Source organism: Pleurodeles waltl, chromosome 5 (genome assembly GCF_031143425.1).
Source record: "Pleurodeles waltl isolate 20211129_DDA chromosome 5, aPleWal1.hap1.20221129, whole genome shotgun sequence".
Taxonomy (NCBI): Eukaryota; Metazoa; Chordata; class Amphibia; order Caudata; family Salamandridae; genus Pleurodeles; species Pleurodeles waltl.
The window spans coordinates 371,979,904-372,003,857 of record NC_090444.1 but is presented as its reverse complement, the minus strand read 5'-3'; positions in this window follow the sequence as shown (position 1 = coordinate 372,003,857).

Below are 23,954 nucleotides of genomic sequence, written 5' to 3'. Positions count from 1 at the left end.
ATTGGTTTAATAAAATTACTGCATTTTAGATAGCAAAGCGTGAGCTGCAATAACCAGAACTATACAACACAGTAAGATTAAAATAGTAACGATGAGAGTGAAGCACATGAATAAGGCTATCATAGTGCTGCTAGATAATTTTCTCTCTAAATTATATTTCGAGCACAGCATGTTAAGCTCTAAGCCTGCCTTACAGGTTTCCCCAGGAGGATATAAACCCTCATACCTGTGCAAAGGCCTGTAATCTGCATCAGCATCTGCAACGGGGCATTCAGCATCTAGTTGTAGGTCCCTGGCTGGAATCTCCCCCTTGACGGGTACGAGGACTAGGAAGTGTTTTTATAACTAACACGCAGATGTTCTAAGAAAATGTCCTTACGTAAGGATGTGTACTTTCTACGAATACTGGAGACTAAACTTCTACCACATTTACCGGCAATGTACCAGATTGTAGCCTTGACTGAAGCACAGGGTGAGCAAGAATGCATTATCTGAGAACACAGTACTGAACTAAGCTAAACTGTGTGATAGAAGGAATTAAAACAAGACCGTAAAAACTGGTTATTGTAAAGTAACAGTGCGAAGCTGAATAAAATATATCTACGGCAAAGAGCACAGCAGCCTAGTATGTCAAACTAACGTGCATGAAGCTATATTTAAAATGGCTACACTACACCCTCCCCTTGTCGGTAGAAAGTGGTTTAAGCCAAAGCTAAAATGCCCTAACCTAAAATATATTTAAAACCCTACCTAATTTTAAAAAGTCAAGAGGACACACAAGCATGCTATTGGCAATTTTAAAAATGAGCATGTGGCCAAAAGCCGAATTCAAAGGAAAATTTCAATTTAGGAAAGTTCCAAATCAAGCAGTCATGGAAAGCAGGAGATCCTCCACCTCGGCAGATGACAAAACCGGTAAATCCACGCCAAAAACTACTAAGGAGCAGGTGTGTTCCACAGCCCCAGTGTCAACCAAGGCAGCATTCCCTGCAGTACCCATCAACAAGTCAATGTTAACTTCCTCCAGGAAGGGTAGCTTGTAGTCAGCTTCTCTGAGCAAACGCAGCCGCAGTGCGCATGTCTGGTAATGAACCCTCAACAAGAACATCAACAGATCAGCATCAATCACTGGGGGGCATTGCTGTGAAAGACAAACTTCCAGTGCATGTTCAAAAGTGCACCAACAGCACCAAAACACGGCTGCACTCAATCCAAAGCTGGTCTGAATGACAGAGACCAGTCACACCCCAAATGTTCCAGGAGTGTTGCTCCAAAGTGCTGCATCACACGTTCACGACACAGCTCCGCTGATGGGAGCGCCTTCATTTGTCCTTGTTGCGGCGGGACAGCCATTGCGGAAGAACAACAGCAACAGCAAAATGCCGGCTAATAAAGCCAAAGTTATCGAAAATCCCCCAAAAATGCTTCAGAAAATTGAATGAATAGCCGAAGGTATTAAACCGAATATAGAGGAAAAGGTGTGAACAAAACCAATAACAACAGCTTTGAAAAAATGTGCTAATCCAGCCGTGCTGGACGCATTAAATATACGTCCCACGAGTTCACCAAAGTGTCTCGGAAAGTTCGTATTTAACAGGGACTGTATTTCTGGCGACGACCTTGCCACCTGAAGTGCGTAGGTCTCACGTGCAGATGTAAGGGCCACATGCTTCTGAAACAACAAAGCCTTTAGTCTACTTAACTTGTCAAAATTCACCTTGGAAGTAGCAATGAGAGGCCAGATATCTGCTACTTCCCTAAATTTAGTGGGGGGAAACAACACATTCCGCAGCATGTAACGACCTTAGAGACCGAAACAACGTAAACTATTCCAGCCCGCATGCCACAACAGTCTTCACTATTGAGGAGGATGTAGCTGCCGTTTTAAAGCACCTGGAATGTGCGTTTAATCAAGGGGACTGGAACTCCCTTCAGATAGCAAGCCAAGTTCGCAACAGAGGCATTACAAGCCCCATGCAAGGACAGCTGCTTACAAATCATCGAATGGCTGACTGAAGTCTCGCATTCACTACCGCTAAGAAAGACCTCTTTCATGCCATTGAGGCATTTGTACGAGAAGGGAAGCTCCCACACCTCATGGATGTAACTTTCTCCCAACTTTTCATATCTGCCTACCGGAACATGTTTCAAACAAGAAGTGAATTGTAATGTCGAAATAGGCAGATTAATAATCCTGTGTATCAACCACTCTGCTGAAGGAATCTCGGCCACGGTAAAAGGCATTCTTTCTATCTTTTCAATGTTAAGCATGACATAAGTCGCCTCCTTTTTAGCCATTAGTTGCTGTTGTCACTTCAAATTAAAGGAAAAAAATATTTCCCTGGCACTGATGTGCTACCACGTAACGCGGCCCACCTTCAGTGTCTGAAGTGTCCAACCCAACTGCAAAATGGACCTGGTCTGACTTTGTCCATGATATAAAGAAGACATATCAGATCGTATAATGTCTATAGCAGAAGAAACAATGTTGCTAATTGTATATATCCACCGGACAAGGTGTGAATCCCATTATCCACAACAGCTAATGCCTTTTTCAGATTTTCCTGATCTATCTGCCTTAACCGGGCTGCAGCATCTTGTTGGGAAAGTTTCCATATTTCATTGTATACCTCATACAAGAAACGCTTCCTACTTGGTATCTTTGGGCCTGACAAAAATTCTTGTAAGTCATTGTTGTTAGACAGGTGGCTTAACCGTGTCTAGCGAGGATGATTTTAGCCACTGTTAGGCACAATTTTCCTACACTATATGTTGTAATTATGTCAGCATGTTCTGGTGATATATAGCGAGGGTCTGACCTACTCATTCGGAAACCCCCCGAGGAGGTGACAAAACGGTGATGACACCCGTTGGTATCTATTGGCCACAATAACCACCTGCCTGGACGTGTCAGTGAAGCATTAAACGTACCATTCTGGACCCATGCATTGAGCTCACTAAAAGTTGCATTTGTGTACTTTTGCCAGTTATTAAATTTTGCAGGGGCAGGTATACTGGGCATGTTTAATTCTCTAATTGTTGGTAAGCCTAAACAACTTGTCTGTTGTACCGTTTCATTTAAAAAAATCAATTGAACGGGGATGAGACATGCTCTAAACAATGTTTCTCTACCCTTGGCCTGCCAATTTTTTGTTCCCCAAACACTTTTCAAATCAACATTTTTTTACTAATATTCATAACCTTCAATTGATAACCGGGAAACAAAGAAATCCGAATATATACATTTCGTGTTGGCCAATAACATATGTTTATCCTTAGTCAGAGTTACCTTAAAATAATATGACTCAGCATTTTTTTGACGATGACCAGAAAAATACGCAAACTTTTCAAAATAAGTTTTTGAACTCCCTTGCAGGGGAGTTGGGCAATGTTCCCATTGTGTATAATCAAATATCGTTTTTGGACTGCTCGCTTTATGTATGAAGTGGTGCCCATAATAATTATAGCAAAACATGTCACCATAATTTTCTTTAAACTGGTAAACATCTTCATTTTCATAGACAGTATAATATTACAATTGTGTCATCAGTGAATCAGCTGTTTTCACATCCCAATCATCAGATACAATGCATGGTATAGCTATATCGTTCATGGATAACTTTAACACATACGGTATTTGAATAATTTCAGTGGGACCATATATCTCAAACATTACTTTGTCCCACACAATCCCATCATGAATTGGCACTGCAGAAATGTTCACAAAAGACAAGTTTCTTTGAATCTTATGTGACGAAAAGTGTGGTTTCAAAACCTCCTCCACCTGTTCAACCGCTGATCTCTTGGGAAGAAAATGACCATGTATTAACAAGAAAAAGGTAATGACAAACCCAATCCAAAGCAGAAAGTCTTGGACAGTCAAGGAAAGCCTCACATAATTCCATGGAAAAATGAAATATGTTTCTTTAAGCCAATGTATTAGCTGACATGCACCTGACAGGTCAACTGTCGAAGAGGCAAACGAGTCCATTAGACCGTCTTTGTAGTCAGCAAAATAACCAGAGGCTGTTCGTGCAAATGGCATTCCCGTGGCCAACGGTGGAGTTGGTGTTTCCTGAGGTGGTACAATGTAGACAGAACCATCCGTCTGGCTTGTAGTCATAGTGACTTGATCAAATGATTCTAAATTACTTGTTGTTAAATGAACTAATGCAAGATCATCATCCACCCTCCCCAAGCTCAGAGAGGTATCAGGGATGGTATAAACAACTTGAAGCGGAACTTCTTCTCCAGTGGAGAGAGGGATTTGGGAACTACTGGACGTTCCTCTTGGTTGGCTGTGTAGAATCAGCCACATGTTGTAGTTTGACATTGCCAATGGAAACAAAGTGATTTTCTTTGGCATCTGGCAACGGTGGTAGAATAACAGTCCTGGTACCGTGTAATCCCAATACAGGGACTAGCGCTCGATAAGAAGAGCCAAATAATTTTTTCACTGTGACCTTTTCACACACAAGATCCCCAACCCTGGGAATCCAGCCGGTAGGTGTTACTGGCACATCCTTAATTCCTGTGGAGGCAGCACTTTTAGAAGAGTTATCTTCACAGAACTGCTGTAATTCCTGTAAAACAGTGACACGATCATTTATGTCAAAAGGTGTTTCCGCTGCCTCCACGCCAGGACCATCAAGATCCGGAACAAACATTTGTGTTCCGAACAGACACTCATATGAAGTACGACCCCCCCAGGGACCTCTAGGCAGGTTATTTAGTGCTCTCTGAACTCCATACAGGTGGGATAGCCAACTACGACCCGCACCTAAGACTCTGGCTGTTAAGGATTGCTTTAAATCGTGGTTTTGTTGCTCCACGACTCTATTTCCCTCGGGATGAAATGGAGACGAGTACTGGAGTTGGACCCCCAACGAAGCCATGGTGTCCCTGAATTCCCTTGAGGCAAAAGCAGGGCCCTGGTCCGAATGGAATGCACAACTGCATATGTACCGACAAAGACTCGCAAATCTTTATTAACGGTCCGAGGGTTGTGGCCATACCCACGGCAATCTGGAGCAGGAATCAACAGCGACTAATATATATTTGTATGCACTATCAGGTGTTAACGGACCACAATGGTCCAGGTACACACATTGTAATGGTCTATTGGAAATTAAGAGGGGTGTCTGCGGCAGGGGCTTGGCTGTGGAAACCTTAATTTGTTGACAGATGTCACAACAAAGGATATACTGCTTAGTCTCTTTATAGAGACCTGGCCACCAATAACGGGCCTGTAAGAGTGAAATTGTAGCCGCCACACCAGCATGTGCAGATGCCACCCCCCATGCGCTGCTTTAATCAATTGAGGTCTTACATCTTTATTGGGGATGTCGCATGCGCCTACGCCTGGAATTTTAACTTCAGCGTACAGCATACTTCCCATCAAGTACTGATATTTATTAGGAAATCCTTTAGGATAAGGCGTGCCATCAACCGTAGCTTTTATGGCAGCCATAATGTCTGTGTCTGGTTTGGAACTCAAACGAGTCACTGCAACTACAGTGGCGACTGCCACTGCTGACTTTGCGGCTTCATCAGCCAAAGTATTTCCAGCAACGTGTATTCCAACGCACTGGTATCCAAGTGTATGCACAACATGGACTTTGGGCAGCGTCTGCTACCTTCCCCCACAGAAGTCTGTGTTTTATGGTGTTGCCTTTTGAATCTCTGAACCCATTCAAGCGCCAGTAATGCAGGTATTCATTAAAAGACTGGACGCAATAATATGAATCACAAACAATCAGTGTGAACTGTGTCGGATCCGTATGTTCTAATGCCATCAGTAGAGCTTTTAGCTCAGCCAATTGAGCTGTACAATCCCTTAAGGTCTGTTTATAGGTATGTTGGGGACAGAGTTTCTCCCCCTCCATATAGCCGCTCACGACTGCGCATGCAGCAGAACATTGATGTTTAGTTCCAATCGCTGGTTGCACAGAGCCATCAGTGTACATGATTACATGATATTGGTCAATAGGCAAGGTGTCAGCCGGAACTGGATATTCTACTTCACATTGTACAAATTCTTGAGTTTGTAACTTTGGGTCGAAAATGTAGTCTACATCAGTGGCTGTTAAAGACGTAGGCCATTGTATCCATCGTGGATGAAGTGCTTTTGCGTTCGGGATGCTAGCTTTTGTAACAGCCTCTAGGGCTGGAATAGGAGAAACGACAATAATGAATTTTCCTTGGGCAAGAGGTCTTTCTTTAATAACAGACATCTGCACAGCAGTGAGAATTTTCTCTTTGGGTGCAAAGCGTTGTTCAGCTGCTGAATACAAATGTGATTTGTATGCAATCGGGACTGTCTCACCTTCATTAAATGTGACATAAGTAAAAATGATGGCCCCAGCCTTACACTGATGACCAAATGTGTCTTATTGTCCCGTGTGTGTAAATGTTTTGCTGCTAGCATATCTGCCTGTAACTCTCGAAGAGTATGTGTATGTTCAATTGTCCAGAATTTGCTTGAAAAATCAGGACGTATGAACTCATATAAAGGTTTTATGCGTGTAGCATAATCAGGAATGTATGTTCTGCCAAAATTTAGAAAGCCAACAATGATTGTATTTTTTTAATCGTATTTGGTGGTTGCAATTGTGCACATTTTTCTAAAAATTGTGGCGCTAGGCTCTTCCCTTCATTCGACAGCTCATATCCCAGGAACAGGAAGCTGAGGAAGACAATTTTTGACTTTTTGAAGTTAAATTTGTAGCTGAGTTCGTCAAACCCTACAACAATGTGGGCTACCCGTTTTAAATGTTCTAGTAACTCGTCATCTGTGAGGTATATATCGTCCACATATGACAAAGCTTCAGGGTCTATCTCGTGTAAAATAGCAGTCACACGAGTTGCAAACAGTCCTGGGCTATTCTTATTCCCCTGAGGCAAACAACAGAATTTTTTCTGGGAGCCTAATGCGCTAAAGCTTGTTAAATCACTGCTCTCAGGCGCTATATTCTGGCAGAAGAACCCATTTGAGATATCTAAAGTTGTTTTATATTTTTTCCGCACAATGTTGCTCATTAGTGCAGTGCTATGTGAGTTTTGTATAGCATATGAACGTGCATGTCAGTTTAAATGTCTGTAGTCTAAGACTATTCTATATGAATGGTCTGGCTTAGCTAAAGGGAATAAGGGGTTATTCATCGGTGAGACACAGGGTTCAATCACACCCTGGTATTCTAATTGCGTAAGTATCTCTGTCACCAGTGCCCTTGCTTCATGTTTTATGGGATACTGCAGTTGTGGCTGAGGTTCAATTTTAATGGGAATAACATGGTATGGTGAATCCCTATCCCACCCTATGTGATTTCTATATAACACAGGTGCTTGTGCTACAGCCCATTCTATAGAATAGGACTCAGGGAGTTCCACTGGAACAAGGGGCGAGAAGGAGGGTTTAATAACCTCTTCTCCAGATGGGCAGGTGCATACAAAATCAGACGGCCAATCTTTTTCGGCCAACAAAATGTCATATATTTTAACTACATGGTCCCAAAAGATTGCGTGTATGGTGCGTTCAATGTCTCCTTACAATTGTAGAGTTACTATATACACCCTATCGGGTTCTACTTGTATAAAGTCATCAGCTGCTTTCACCTCCAGATGCTCTAGAAGATTCCGGCGAACTATTGTGACCTCTGCCGTGCTGCCTAGCAGTGCTAGAGCCCAGTTCTTGTTCTTCAAGAGAACCCTCTTCCTGAGTGGCATGTCTAACTGAGACAGCTGCCACCATTTTCTTTTTAAATTGTTGCTTTTGTTGTACCGGTTTCTCTTCCTTCTTAACAGAAACCTCCGAAGAGCGTTGTGATTCCTGTCTCGGGTTCACGTACTCTGTTCTCCACTCTGATCACTCACCTCTCTCATTTCTCTTTTCCGATGAGTCCTGAAAGGAACGAGATTGGCGTGTATCTGTATATTGGTATCTATCAGGCGTTTTTATATTCTCTCTATTTCTGAGATTATGGTGGTCATTACAACCCTGGCGGACGGTGTTAAAGCGGCGGTAAGACCGGCAACAGGCCGGCGGTAAACAAATAGCAATTATGACCGTGGCGGAAACCGCCAACAAAGACAGCCACTTTAACACTCCTACCTCCACGGCGGTACAAACAAACAGCTTGGTGGTCACCGCCAACAGACAGGCGGGAGACAATGTACCGCCCACACTATTATGACAGGCTAATCAGCCACCTTTTCCGGGGCGGATACACCGCGGATAAAAACACGGTGGAAACAGGAATTTCAAAGGGAAAACGCTCACCTCTACACACTCCACGAGGAACGAGGGCACCATGGAACCGGAACTCCAAATCCTACCTGCGATAGTCTTCCTGCTCCTCTACAAGGAGCAAGAACGCCGGCGGCGAAGACCACGGTGAGTACTGCACCTACGACACAGGGGAGGGGGGAGGCAAAAAACAGGGACACACACACGCAACACCCCCACCCCACCCTCACCCACTACAACACACACTAATGCATATCAATACATCACAGTTACACCCCCCAAAACCCCCAGGAAGAATGCAAAGACCAAAGAAAATGAGTGTAACCATCGGAATATATTACAAACAAGTAGGCAGAAATATATATATACACCATGTACAAAATATATACAAGGCATAGAAGTCCAGGTACTGCACAAAGAAAGTCTGTGGAACACTGGGACCACACGGTATGGGCGAGGCCCACACAAGATCCCCGACCAGGATGGAGAGAACACTGCAGGGGCATCAGATACCAAGAAAAGGGGGGGCACCTCAGCCGCTTGAGTGCACAACGCCAAATCCACAAGGGGGGCACATGCCCACTGTTCCATCCTGGGGAGTGCAAAGCCACAGTCTCTCAAGTCCCTACAGTGGGTGGGTTGCCCACTGTAATATCCTGGGGAGAGCAAAGCCACAGTCACACAAGTGGATAACAGTCTCCACTGGTTCTGGAGGGGGACTGGTGCCCAGAGTGCTTCATCCTGTGAAGGACAGAGGTAGTGGATGGATGTCTCCACTGGTTCTGGAGGGGGACTGGTGCCCAGAGTGCTTCATCCTGTGAAGGACAGAGGTAGTGGATGGATGTCTCAACTGGTTCTGGAGGGGGACTGGTGCCCAGAGTGCATCACTCACTCCGTGACTGACCCAGTTGCGTCAGTGCCCCTGCCGCTCATGGGCTAGCGGTGCTTGAGTTGGCGGTGCCCTGTTCAGCGGTGCTTGATTTGGCGGTGCCCTGTTCAGCAGTGCTTGAGTTGGCGGTGCCCTGTTCAGCGGTGCTTGAGTAGGCGGTGCCCTGTTCAGCGGTGCTTGATTTGGCAGTGCCCTGTTCAGCGGTGCTTGAGTTGGCGGTGCCCTGTTCAGCGGTGCTTGAGTAGGCGGTGCCCTGTTCAGCAGTGCTTGAGTTGGCGGTGACCTGTTCAGCGGTGCTTGAGTTGGCGTGCCCTGTTCAGCGGTGCTTGAGTTGGCGGTGCCCTGTTCAGCGGTGCTTGATTTGGCGGTGCCCTGATCAGCGGTGCTTGAGTTGTCGGTGCCCTGTTCAGCGGTGCTTGAGTTGGCGGTGCCCTGTTCAGCGGTGCTTGAGTTGGCGGTGCCCTGTTCAGCGGTGCTTGAGTTGGCGGTGCCCTCTTCAGCGGTGCTTGAGTAGGCGGTGCCCTGTTCAGCGGTGCTTGAGTTGGCGGTGACCTGTTCAGCGGTGCTTGAGTTGGCGGTGCCCTGTTCAGCGGTGCTTGAGTAGGCGGTGCCCTGTTCAGCAGTGTTTGAGTTGGCGGTGCCCTGTTCAGCGGTGCTTGAGTTGGCGGTGCCCTGTTCTGCAGTGCTTGAGTTGGCGGTGCCCTGTTCAGCGGTGCTTGAGTTGGCGGTGCCCTGTTCAGCGGTGCTTGAGTTGGCGGTGCCCTGTTCAGTGGTGCTTGAGTTGGCGGTCCTTCATGGGCCAGCGGGGCTTGTGCTGGCGGTCCTTCATGGCCCAGCAGGTCTTGTGCTGGCGGTCCTCCATGAATCAGCTGGGCTGGGGCTGGCGGTGGCCTCCTGGGCAGCTGGGATGGCGGTGGCCTGCTGGGCTGGGGCTGGCGGTGGCCTCCTGGGGAGCAGGGATGATGGCGGTCTTTTCCGCCGTGCAGCCCTTCCCAGACTTGCCGGGTTTCTTGTGGCCCTTCCCCACCTTGGAAGGTGTCACAGCTGACTCCACACTCCCAACGGGACCCCTGGGAGCGGCTTTGGTGGCTGGAGTCTTCCCCCTCTCCCGCCGGGCACCGGCCAACTTCTGATGCTTCACAGGTGGGGGACTGGCTGTGCTGTGGCTCCGTGCCACACTGGCTGTCCTGGTGGCCGGTACACTCCACATACCTGTGACTACAGGCACAACTGGTCCCGGAGACGTTGTGGCTGAGGGGCTACTTCGGGACCTATGAGATGGATGGGGTGGGGGAGGTGTGGGAAAAAGGTCAAGGCTGGACAGGAAAATTCTTTTGGAGACACTGGGACGGGTAGCTGGAGGGGGTTTGGGAGTGGAGGAAGAGGTTTTGGTAGTAGGAGGTGTACGTTTGGTGACTTTGGGTGCAGGTGCATGCGCTGGAGGCTGTCGTGAGGTAGATGGCTGTTGGGTGGGTGTGTGCCTGCGTTTGTGTATCTTGGGAGGGGGCATCACAGACACACTGGGAGAGGACACAGGGGACTTGTGAATGGTAGTGGGGGTGGTGACTGCCGTGAGCGGGGTGTGCTGGTGAGGGATGTAGTGGCTGTAGAGGTAGTGCCTGCAGGAGTGAGTGTAGACGAGACTGGGAGGGAGGAGGGAGACGACGAGGAGGGGGATACAGTGGAGGCAGTGGATGTTGGTGTGTCTGCATGAGTGTGTTGCTTGCGTGAGTGCCTGTGTGATGTGTGGTGCTTATGTTTGAATGAGCTTCCCTTGTGTGGTGAGGTGTGTGCAGGCTGGTCTGATGGTGTGCTTGGGATAGGCAGAGGTACAGGGGATTGGGTCTGGGTAGAGGAAGTTGGAGGGGGAGGCTAGAGACGGGGACAATGGCTGCCATCAGTGCTGAGGCCAGAGTTTGAAAGGCTTGGTGAAGGGCTGCCTGACCAGAATGAATGCCCTCCAGGAATGCATTAGTTTGTTGCAACTGCCTTTCTACACCCTGGATGGCATTCAAAATGGTAGACTGCCCAACAGTGAGTGACCTGAGGAGGTCAATGGCCTCCTCACTGAGGGCAGCAGGGGTGACTGGGGCAGGGCCTGAGGTGCCTGGGGCGAAGGTGATGCCCAACCTCCTGGGTGAGCGGGCATGGGGAGAAGGCTGAGGGGCTGCTGGGAAGGCGGTGCTGGTAGGGGGGGTGGCGGCTGTACCTGTAGATGGGAGGCACAAGGGAGCTCCCATCAGAGGACGAGTCCGTGTCGCTGGTCTCAGCTCCTGTCCCCACTGTGGAGCTCCCCTCGCCCTCCGTCCCACTGGTGAATTCCGAGTCCGTAGTCTCGCCCTCCAGGGCCATGTGGGATGCAGCTCCCTCGTGCTCTGGTGCCACTGCTCCTCCGCCTGATGATGCTAATGCACACAAGAACAGGAAGACCACAAAAAGGGGGGGAGACAGAAGAAAGACATGTTGAGTGCATGGATTACCGCTACCGTTGGCGGACAAGACAGACACAGAAGCCCCCTGCACTACGCCGCGCTCTTGGGCTCCACAGTTCAATTCCTGGGAAATGGCCCACAAGGCTATGGACGACATCTGCACACATAGATGACACAGGGGCACAAATAGCTGTACTTGGCACTCTACAGAGGTGGGGTGGGGTGCCACAGGGCCTGCCTTACGGAGGGGCCTAGCCTATGGAACTCGCCCTGGCCTAGGGAAAACCACAGCCCTCTTCCCCCACCCAGACACCTGCACTGTGTGCAAAGTCAGCAGAATGAGAGTGTACTCACCCCCTTGTGTCTGCTGTGATGCCCTCAAGCGCCCATCCAACTCTGGGTAGGCCACCGCCAGGATCCTGAACATCAGGGGGGTCATGGTGCGACGGACACCCCTCCCACATTGGGAGGCCACCCCCAGCTGAGCCTCCGCCATCTTCTTGCTCCAGCGGCGAATGTCCTCCCATCTTTTCCAGCAGTGGGTGCTCCGTCTGTGGTAGACCCCCAGGGTCCGGACGTCCTTGGCGATGGCACACCAAATATCCTTCTTCTGGTGGGCCCTGACCTACATGAAATGTACAGGGGAAGAAGAGAAGTCATTACCAACTGCACCCTCAAAGTGAGTGGCCCCCATCCCTACCCTTGCCATGTGGCACATGCATTCACCGTCTTCATGCACGCAGCACTCTGTCCCCTTCCTTCTTACATCCAGCCCTCTCCACACAGGCATAGCCCATACAACATGCTCCCTGTGTACTTACCTGTTTGTCTGGAGGACCGTAGAGTAGCGTGTACTGGGGAGGACCCCATCAACGAGCTTCTCCAACTCCCTCTGATGTGAAGGCAGGGGCCCTTTCCCCAGACGCTCAAGCAATTGTCTCTTCCAGACCGAGGTCACAGCAGCACTTGCAGTGTAGGTCCTCTCCTGTCGAAGATCAGGGATCGAGTGATTGAACAGATAGAAAATGGCGGTCACGTCCACGGCGGTGCGTACCATCACTGCCGGCGTACATCGTCATTGGCTCCTGGGACCCATAGGGTCCAATGTTAACCAATGCAGCATTGCGCCGCGGTCTTCGACCGCCTACCGCGACGGTGTACAACGCCAGCGCAGTTACCTCACATCCCATTGTCCCACTTCAGAGGTCAGGCAGCTGCCATTTCAGGGGCCCACATGGCTTCATTTTCAACTGTGTCACACATACCTAGGCATAGACTCAACACATATACAGGCCACCTTTTGTGTATGATTGGTCTTGGTACGTACCTCTGAGTTGTTTGACTCTGTGCTTGCTGTTGTCCTTCATAGGCACCGTCCGCTGGGACATGTGAGGAGATGGCTGCATCCTCCCGTGTACCGACCGTTGGTGGACCTGTCGACAATGGAGGAGCGACATTTGATAATCACCTACAGGCTTGACTGTGCCAAAATCCAGGAACTGTGTACCCAGTTGGAGCCAGACCTGATGTCAGCAATCCGCCATCCCACAGGAATCCCCCCTCAAGTGCAGGTGCTGTTAGTGCTCCATTTCCTTGCAAGGGGTTCCTTTCAGACAACAGTGGCCATGGCATCAGGGATGTCCCAGCCTATGTTTTCCAACGTATTGTCCAGAGTGTTGTCTGCCCTGCTGAAACACATGCGGAGCTACATCGTTTTGCCTCAGGTGGAGGATTTGCCTACAGTGAAAGGTGATTTCTATGCCCAGGGACATATCCCCAACATCATAGGTGCCATTGATGGGACACATGTGGCTTTGGTCCCCCCCCCACAGGAGTGAACAGGTGTACAGAAACCGGAAGAGTTAGCATTCTATGAATGTGCAGATGGTATGCTTGGCAGACCAGTACATCTCCCATGTGAATGCCATGTTCCCTGGCTCAGTGCATGACGCTTACATCCTGCGGAATAGCAGCATCCCTTATGTGATGGATCAACTCCAGAGGCACCGTGTGTGGCTATTAGGTGAGCACCTGGAAGTAAGTCAGTAAGAATGGTTGTCTGGGTCTGGGGTTATCCCTCCAGGTTAGTGTGTGTCTAACAGTTGCCCCTCACCATTTGCAGGTGACTCTGGTTACCCCAACCTGTCATGGCTACTGACCCCAGTGAGGAATCCCAGGACCAGGGCAGAGGAACGCTACAATGAGGCCCATGGGCGAACTAGGAGGGTGATCGAGCGGACCTTCGGCCTCCTGAAGGCCAGGTTCCGGTGCCTCCATATGACAGGTGGATCCCTATTCTACTCACCAAAGAAGGTGTGCCAGATCATCGTGGCCTGCTGTATGCTTCACAACTTGGCTTTGCGACGCCAGGTGCCTTTTCTGCAGGAGGATGGTCCAGATGGAGGTGTTATTGCAGCTGTGGAGCCTGTGGACAGTGATGAGGAGGAAGCAGAGGAAGAAGACATGCACAACAGGGACTCAGTGATCCTGCAATATTTCCAGTGAGACACAGGTAAGAATACAAACCTGCCTACTACATGTACTTTAACACTACTACCTCTCTACTGTCTGTCGTTTTCACCCAGTGTATGGTCACTGAGTTGGCACTTTCCCTTACGGTTTCACAGATTTGGGTCCCACTATGTGACATCTGCTTAGATTCCTCATGGACTAGAGCTGTGTGACATAGGTATGTTGACATTACTATTTTAAAAAACATTTTGTCACTGTAATTGCTAATACACTATTTCGAAATCACAGACAGACTCCAGATCATTTTGTGCTTTAGGTGTGTTTATTTAAATGTTCAAAATTGAAGAGGGTAGTGAAATGGTGAGGGGTGATGGCGGAGGAATGTCCATGGCAGAGTCCAGTCTATTAGCTTCACAGGTGCATTGCACAAATGAGCATAGGAAGTGGAGCTGGGGCAGTTTGAGGATGGACAGGGTGACAAAGTGGGACAAAAGGATGACAATCATGGTGGTCTCATTTCTTGGCGGGGGTCTTGGCATCCTTCTCTGTCTTTGTCCTGGATCTCAGGGATTGTTTGTGGGGTGGTTCTCCCTCTGCAGGGGGTGGGGAGCTGGTGTGGTGGTCCTGTGGCAGGGCGTCCTGTCCACTAGCGCCGGCGGAGGTGGTGGGCAGTTCATCGTCCAGGCTAGTGTCAGGGGCCCTTTGTTGTGCCACAGTGTCCCTCCTGGTGTTGAGTACTTCCTTCAGCACCCCTATGATGGTGCCCAGGGTGGAGCTGATGGTTCTGAGCTCCTCCCTGAAGCCCATATACTATTCCTCCTGCATGCGCTGGGTCTCCTGAAACTTGGCCAGTACCGTTGCCATCGTCTCCTGGGAGTGGTGGTAGGCTCCCATGATGGAGGAGAGGTCCTCGTGGAGAGTGGGTTCCCTTGGCCTGTCAACCCCCTGTCGCACGGCAGCCCTCCCAGTTCCCCTGTGTTCCAGTGCCTCCGTCCCCTGGACCGTGTGCCCACTATCACTGCCCCCAGGTCCCTGGTGTTGTTGGGGTGGTGGGTTATCGTGGGTTCCCTGTAGTGGTGGACACACAGCTGATTGATGTGCCCTGGGGACGGAGAAATGGGCCCGCTGGGTGGGTGCTGTGCTGGTATTTTCAGAGGGGGGAAGGTCTGTGGTGGCCTGTGCCTGTGTGAGGGGAACCGACTGTCCAGAGGTCCCTGATGGTCCGGGCTGGTCCTCTAGATCCAGTTGGAAAGAGGTGCTGTCATCACTGTGGTCCTCTTCTGTTGGTGGTGTGGACATGTGTGGACCCTCCTGTCCGGTGACGTTGGGTAGAGGTCCTGCAAGGGTATAAAAGGATGTTTATTACATCTGTGTGTGTACTGGTGTGCAATGGGTGGGTAACCGTGTACACCGTGCTAGCATTCCTGTGTGGGAGCTTGTGTGATGATGGTTTAGGGGGGTGTATGTGTATGTGCAGTGGCCATGCTTTGGTGATGGGTGTCCATGCTTTGTTGTTGCATGCAGGGCTTGGTGTTGGGATGGGTGGTTTGTGATGTTGGGACATTTGTGAGAAGTAGGGGTGCTGGGGATGAGGGTGAGGGTGGGGGTATGTGATAGCATACAGGTAGGGAGGAGGATGTAATAGTAAAGTTTTAACTTACCAGAGTCCATTCCTCCAGCTTCTCCTGCGAGGCCCTCAGGATGCAGAATTGCCAAGACCTGCTCCTCCCATATTGTTAGTTGTCGGGGAGGAGGTGGGGGTCCGCCGCCAGTCCGCTGAACTGCCTGGTGGTGTCTTGAGGCCACGGAACGCACCTTCCCCCGTTGGTCGTTCCACCTCTTCCTGATGTCCTCCCGATTTCTTGGGTGCTGTCCCACTGCGTTGACCCTGTCCACTATTCTTTGCCATAGCTCCATCTTCCTTGCAATGGAGGTGTGCTGCACCTGTGATCCGAATAGCTGTGGCTCTACCCGGACGATTTCCTCCACCATGACCCTGAGCTCCTCCTCCGAGAACCTGGGGTGTCTTTGCCGTGCCATGGGGTGGTGTGGGTGATGTGTGGGGTGGAGTGTGTGGTGATAAGTGTGGTGATATGTAGTGGTGTGTTGTGTGAGGTGTGTGGAAGTTCTGTGGGTGATGGTGTTGTGTGCCTGTGGATGCTGTGTTTCTCTCTGGCCTTCTCTCAGTAAATTTGTCGTAGGGGGTTGTGGGTGATGGGGGTGTGTGTTTTATATTGTAATGGGTGTGTGGGAGTGGTGTGTGTATGTGTATCAGGTGTGTGTATTTCGAATTGTCCAATGTGGCTGTGTTTTGTAAGAGTGTGTGTATTTTGAGCGCAGCGGTGTGTACCGCCAATGGAATACCGCGGTTGAAAGACTGCCGCGTGGATTCGTGTTTCGTGATAGTGTCGGTGTATTTCTGTTGCCGTGACGATGGAGGTTTTGTTTTTGCCAGATTATCACTGACCTTTGGTGTGGCGAACTTCTGTGGGTGTCTGTATTTTGGCGGATTCCGAGATGTGGGTCATAATAGCTGTGGCAGAATTCCGCAGCCGCAGCGGTGTGTTGGCGGCCTTCTGCACAGCGGTAAGCGGCTTTTACCGCCAATGTTGTAATGAGGACCTATATCTATTCTGTGGGGCCTCTACTAGTGGAGATTCTCCCCTTTCCTTTTTAGGTGTTTGTTGTTTTTTCTCCCAGCGTTTCTTATTACCTTCAGGTTGTTGTTTAGTGTTCTCTTTATTCATTTTGCCCTGAAATTGAGGTTTTTGTGGTCTAGCCCCAAGGCTATCTCGACCGATACTGAAATATGTTTCCGCTATTATTTTTGGCAGCTCTCGCACCTGATCTTGTTGCGGAACGTCACGGAGCCGCATGCGCACTGCAAGTGCAACTGCTTCCCCTTTAAGGTTACTTAGGATAATTGAAGAAACTGTGGCAAAATTGCCGATCAGTTGCATTCCCAAATCTAGGGCCAGGGCAGCCCCGTATTCCTCTTGAATTTGTTTAAACACTTCCAGTAGGTTGGCTAGTGTCAGTGTACTGTGTGCCGTTGTATTGAGCGGGGCAAATACCGTGCCCCATGTATTACAGTGTTCAACTGTAGGAACCATCCCAAAGAGCAAACACATAGTTAATATTCTATGTTTATCCTGAGCTCCCGTATGGGGAAATACTGCCTCCAGCATATTCATTTTTTGTGCTAGCCAAAACGGAGTCTCCTCTCATTTGGCTGGGACTTTACCCATAATAGAGTGTACAGTCACCGGATTTATACCTGGTGTTACTGCATGTGGCTGTGCTGGAGCAGCACGCGCTGGGTTTGTATTTAACGTCTGCATCACAAATTGTACTAATCGTCTGTATATTGCTGTTAACTCAATATATAAGCATCGAACCTCAGCTACCGCCATATTTGCAACTGCAGGATGTGGTGTATATGTGGCCAATAAAGGCCATGTAGGACTGTCATTACTTAGTGGACCTAACCTTACTGGTAATATTGTATGGGGTAAGGTGCCATCAAGCCAATTATTATGTTCTTGATAAGATAAAGGTATCTCTAAATATGCGTACGCCGTGTATTGTCCTGGCGCGTTCGCAACTGTATATGCATGAAATGTATTTGTGTTCCCATCAACTGCTGGAAATGTGACCCAAGAGTAAAAAAGCTCTGTTCTATAAGCTACGTGGGCATCCACCACAAACGTGACTGGACCTCCCAGTGCTGTAAGACCATGTGCTAGTAAATGTGTTGTGAGAGGTTGTCTCATGTTAAGAGCTATTTGTACAACCTGGGGATTCGCCATTATAGAATTACTAAGAGTTCAGAGAAAGCACACCAAGATGTTTTATTTTTTTTCCTTTTAAAGTTCAAGCTTGAACAACCACCATCTGAAAATAGGATTACCTATACGGCTGTGGTGGAAATCCTCAGTACCACGGACGTCTCCATATACAGAACTGATGTGCCATTATATAAAAATGAGACCGAGATATTCCGGTGGATCCGAAAATTAGAGCCTGACCAAACGTTGGCGGCGCCATGTCGTCTAGGCGCTCATTATCCTAATGAGACTACTGGATTTTGAGCAACAAGATCATCCACGATGTGGGGGACTGAGTCTAACCCACGGTGAATGACACTTGTCATTCTAAGTCCGGGTTTTGCTCCAGCTAACTAGCAGTGCCTCATCTCTCTCAAATGGAAGAGACAATTGGGCAGCCGAGCGCATGACATCTTAGTACTTCTCAGGGAAGTCGTGGACACTCAGGTCACAACCGGTTCTCTCATACACAGTACGGTCTCATATATAAATGACAAAGGCAGTTTAAGTTTTAAAGATTGGTTTAATAAAATAACTGCATTTTAGGTAGCAAAGCGTGAGCTGCAATAACCAGAACTATACAACACAGTAAGATTAAAATAGTAAAGATGAGAGTGAAGCACAAGAATAAGGCTATCATACTGCCGCTGGATTATTTTCTCTCTAAGTTATATTTCGAGCACAGCATGTTAAGCTCTAAGCCTGCCTTTCAGGTTCCGCCAGGAGGACATCAACCCTCATACCTGAGCAAAGGCCTGTAATCTGCATCAGCATCTGCAACAGGGCATTCAGCTTCTAGTTGTAGGTCCCTGGCTGGAATCTCCATCTTGACGGGTCTGAGGGCTAGGAAGTATTATTATAACTAACACGCAGATGTTCTAAAGAAATGTCCCTACGTAAGGATGTGTATTTTCTACGAATACTGGAGACTAAACTTCTACCACGTTTACTGTCAATGTACCAGACTGTAGCCTTGACTGAAGAACAGGGCGAGCAAGAATGCATTATTTGAGAACACAGTGCTGAACTAAGCTAAACAGTGTGATAGAAGAAATTAAAAAGAGACCGTAAAAACTGGTTATTGTAAAATAACAGTGTGAAGCTGAATAAAATATATCTAGGGCAAAGAGCACAGCAGCCTAGCATGTCAAACTAACGTGCATGAAGCTATATTTAAAATGGCTACACTACACTACGTGTGGGGTATGCTTCAATCCAATGACTGAACACACACAGAATCACCAACACATACTTCAGTCCACCACACTTAGGCATTTCAATGAAATCCAACTGCATTCTGCTGAATGGTCCTCCTGCTCTTCCAATGTGGCTCAAATTCACCACTGTCCCTTTCCCCACATTTAGTTGCTGATATATTACACATCCGTGACATACTGCTTCTGCTGCTTGTCTGAATTTTGGATTAAACCAATCAACTTTGAACAATCTGACCATGGAATCTCTTCCAATGTGTGCCTGGCCATGGAAGTACCTGGCCATCTGAGTCAATAAACTGTTTGGCAGTACCAGCTGGCCCTCCTCAGAAACCCAAATCTCATCTGGTCTTTGGACACACTTGAACTTTAACCAAAGCCTTTTCTCTTCCTCGTCCGCATTTTCCTGCAAAGTTTTTAATTCTTCTCAGGTGTCAATTATTTTTAAAGCAAAACTTGCACAATTTGTTTCTTCCTCTGGCATTAGTTCCCACTTATCCTTGAACGATATACAGTTCAATGCGCAACTTGATCTGCATATCCATTTCTTAAAGAAATGTAATCCTGTGTCTTTTGGTGTGCACTGCATTTCACCACAGCAATTTCTTCAGGTAACTGAATTGTGTACAATTCCTTTAATCCGGTCGCCATTTCTCACTGGAGTTCCAGGGGTCATAAAACCTCGCTGCGACCACAATTGGCCAAAATCATGAACAATTCCAAATCCATATTGACAATCAGTGTAGATTGTGACTCTTAACCTTGCAGAGACATAGCAAGCCCTAGTAAGGGCTACTAGTTCTACCACTTGTGCAGAATACACACCTGGAAGCCCTGAGGCCTCCAATGTGCCTGTAATTGTGCACACAGCATATCCTGCTCTCAGTGTGCCTGTTCCATCTCTGAGACACGAACCATCAACAAAAACAATTTGGTCATTTTCTTCTAAATGGGTTCTCTAATGTCAGGCCTCAGTTTTGTACGCAGCTCAGTTACCTCAAGACAATCATGTTCAATATCTTCCTCTTTCTCAATTTCGACAGTATCACTCAGAAGTAATGTTGCTGGATTCAGCACAGTACATCTTTTTAATGTTACATTTGGAGCACCCAATATGCTTGTCTCATACCTTGTCAGTCTTGCTCCCATCAAATATTGTGTTTTCGTCCTTGTCAGTAAAATCTCAACAGAATGTGGCATCATTACCATCAAAGGGTATCCCATGACTACCCACTCACATTGGGAAAGACTTTGACCAACTGTGGCTACTGCGCGCAGACAACCTGGTAAAGCTGCTGCAACCGGGTCCAAAGTAGCTGAAAAATAAGCTACTGGGCGATAAGCACCTCCATGGACCTGTGTCAAGACAGTCAAAGAACAAGTTCATGACAAAACAATGTGAACGGCTTTGTGTAATCAGGCATTCCCAACGCTGGAGCTCTGCACAAACTCTCTCTCAATTCGGTGAAAGCTTTCATTTGGTCTTCATATCGGGTAATAGGATCCGTAACTTCCTTATGTGTCAGCTGCTGTAAGGGTTTGGCAATTTCGGCAAAATTTGGAATCCACTGTCTTTAATACCCCACCATTCCCAGAAACATTCTAACATCTTTTTGTGAAGTCGGGGGACCACTCTGCAGAATCATAGTGATTCTTTCTCTGGAAATTCTTCTCAACCCTTTTTCAGTCTGATGTCCCAAATATTTTACTGACTTTTGACAATACTGTAATTTCACAGGCGAGACTTTATGTCCAAATTCTCCCAAATGATTCAACAGGGTAATCGAGTCATGCTTACACTCATCCCTTGTTTTGGATGCAATCAACAAATCATCAATGTACTGCACAAGAATCGATTGGCATGGCAACTCCATTGATTCCAGATTATTTTTCAGGATCTGATTAAACAAGGATGGTGACTACGTATACCCTTGTGGAAGCCTGCACCAGCTGTAGACTCTGTCTAAGAATTTGAAACTAAAAAGAAACTGACTATCCTCATGAAGTGGCACAGAAAAGAAAGCTTGTGACAGATCTACCACTGCTAACCACTCTGCATTCCAAGGAATCAGAAACAGTATCACTGCTGGATTGGGCACTATCGGACAATACTTAACCACCATGTCATTCACTTTTCGCAAGTCCTGCACAACTGGTACTTTCCCACATGGCTTTTTCAAACCAGTTATCGATGAATTACATGGGCTACTCAGCACTTCATCCAAAACTCCTTGTTTTAGGAAGTCTCTGATTATTTATGCCACTTTCATCAAAACATCCTGCACCATGCTATACTGTGAAAGCTGCGGGAATAATGCATTTGGCTTCAAAGTGATTTTAATCTGCATCACTCCCTTAATCAGACCCACTTCTTTTCCTGTCAAATCCCAGACTTCCTCCTCTACAGTTCCCTGCAAATCTGCATGCAATTCTTTCACCGTAAACAATGGGGAAAATTCAATCAATGGGTATTCTTCATAGGCATTGTTAACTATCATTGCAGATGACTGCTCTTCTTCATCATCACTATTGGTCTGGACTTCTATCCCTGTGTCTGAACAGTTAATGGAACATTTGGTCTTGCACAGTACGTCTCTACCCAATAAGGATACAGGACTCGAATCACACACCACAAATCTATGCATACCCAAGTAGTTTCCAATTTCAACCTGCACTGGTTCTGTGATTGGGTTTGTCAACTGTCTGTTTTCCACTCCCACAACTTGAACTGTCCTGCCTGAAAGAGGTAAGTTTGGAACTTCTATGCTTCTTACTGTAGAGCGAGTAGCTCCCGTATCAACCAAGGATGAGACCTTGTAACCCAACACTTTTCCCTCAACAAAAGGCCCTCTCTGATCTACTTCAAGGGAAGCGGCAAGCATACAGGCTCCTTCATCCGAACTATCACTCATCCATTCTTCGTTTATTTCATCCTCACTGTGAAACGGAAACTGGTGTAGTGTTTTATTACCATTGTCTTGTCTTTGACCTGTGACCTGCTGAGTAAGCATCACCTGTTGCTGTTCCATCGGAGCTTGAGGTATTTGCATTTGCTGTCTAGGTACCATGGGAACCTGCTCCTGTGCTACTGGTAATGGAGCAAATTGTGCACGTGGCACCTGCATTTGCTGCACTGGTAGGAAATTCTGTCCTAGGTTCTGAGCAATAGGAACAAATCCCTTAATCCTCGGGACTTTCACAGTTTGAAATGTACTGACGTCACCTTGCTGAACCACACCATCCTGCACCATCAATGGACACTCCCGATTCCAGTGACCCACGTTTCCACACAAATGGCACTGTAACATCCTTTTCATACCTTGCATGTCATTCTGCACAACCACATTTCCTAAATCTGGTCCACACATCCTATCCATCCCACGTCCTCTGCCCCTCACTTGAGGTTGAAACATGACAGCTCTCTGTTGCGGTGGCATCGGTGGTACTAAAGCTCCTTGCGCTCCTGTTTGAGCTGCTTTGATTTGTATCACCATTGCCTTCTCTTTCAATTTCTTTTGTTTCAACTCAATCTCATCAATACAGTAGTTTGCGTATTGCAACACCTCTTCAATCGATCAACAGTAATCGGTAGCGATATTGCATCCGGAGCTGCTCTAGAATCTGCACCTTGTGTGACTGCTACCCCCATTGCCTGATTCATAACTGCTGTGAGATCTGACTGAGTTCCTGTCAGTGGTGTAAACTTCGGTAGACCCTGTGCTTGAGCTGAAGGCAACAACATTGGTGTCGGATCCGTCTGAATCAGCATTGGCTTCGGAAGCACCTGTTCCCTTGGCACCATGATATTCGAGACTGTCTCCAAAACTGGCGGATCTGGATAAATTCGCTGCACCAAAGGTGGATGTATCTGCACCTGAACTACAGTACTAGTTCCTGCACTAGGTGTACTCTGTACTATCCCTGGTAATGGTCCACCTTCTGCCTGTACAGCTCCCTCGGCCTTTCTGTGCTTGTGGTGCAGCAGCTGTAGGAGCAGAAGCATTAGCGCCTGGACCCCCTGCATAAGTTGTTGAAGGTGGAGGTCTATCTCTCAACAATTGCGTAATGAGATCCTCAACATCAGAATCATCGACATCTACTTAGGACCTTCTCTTTTTCTTTCTTTCTTCACTCTCATCCTCTTTAGCACTATCTTCCTTCTCTAACCCATCTCCCTATGCAATGGCAGGAAACATGTTAACCTCCTGCAGTGTTGCCATCCTCCATCTCTTTTGCTCCCAATCCCATCTAGCTTCAGCTAATGATTTTGCCACTCTCTTCATCCTCCTCTTGAACTTCATCTCCTGTTGCTGTCTGGCCACTAGCTCCCAAATTACTAAAGCTTCAAACTGTGCTGGTCTCGGTAATGGCTTCATGTCATATAATGACATTCACAATTGATCCAAAATTCTCAAATTAAACGTTCCATGCTCCAGAAATGCTAAAGACTCCTGATTTTTTGTTAACGTGCTCCATTGCCTTAACCAAAGACACGGTGTACACCTCGCTCCGCCATCACAAAATAAGCCGCAGAATCCTCCGGTGGGGTCGGATCCTCCACTGATGCCTTAATGTAAGTATCGCCCGCATTGTGCTCTTGAATGCCTTGAAAAACTTCATTTTGCCTGTTCTGTTTACTGTGAAGATTCCCTTCACCTGCTTACTCAACCAATTGCCTCTTATGGACGGCTGCCAATCCGGTCGCAGCTTTTCTCACTTACCAACCTATCCCAGCGCGGCACACTCTGACGTCACACTCACACACAGCGGATGACAAAGTCTTGCGGCTCGTCCTCCTTAACTCGATTCACTCAACTAATGCAAATTATTGCGAGCACTTATCAACAACCCAAAAAACAAAACAAACCTTCTGGT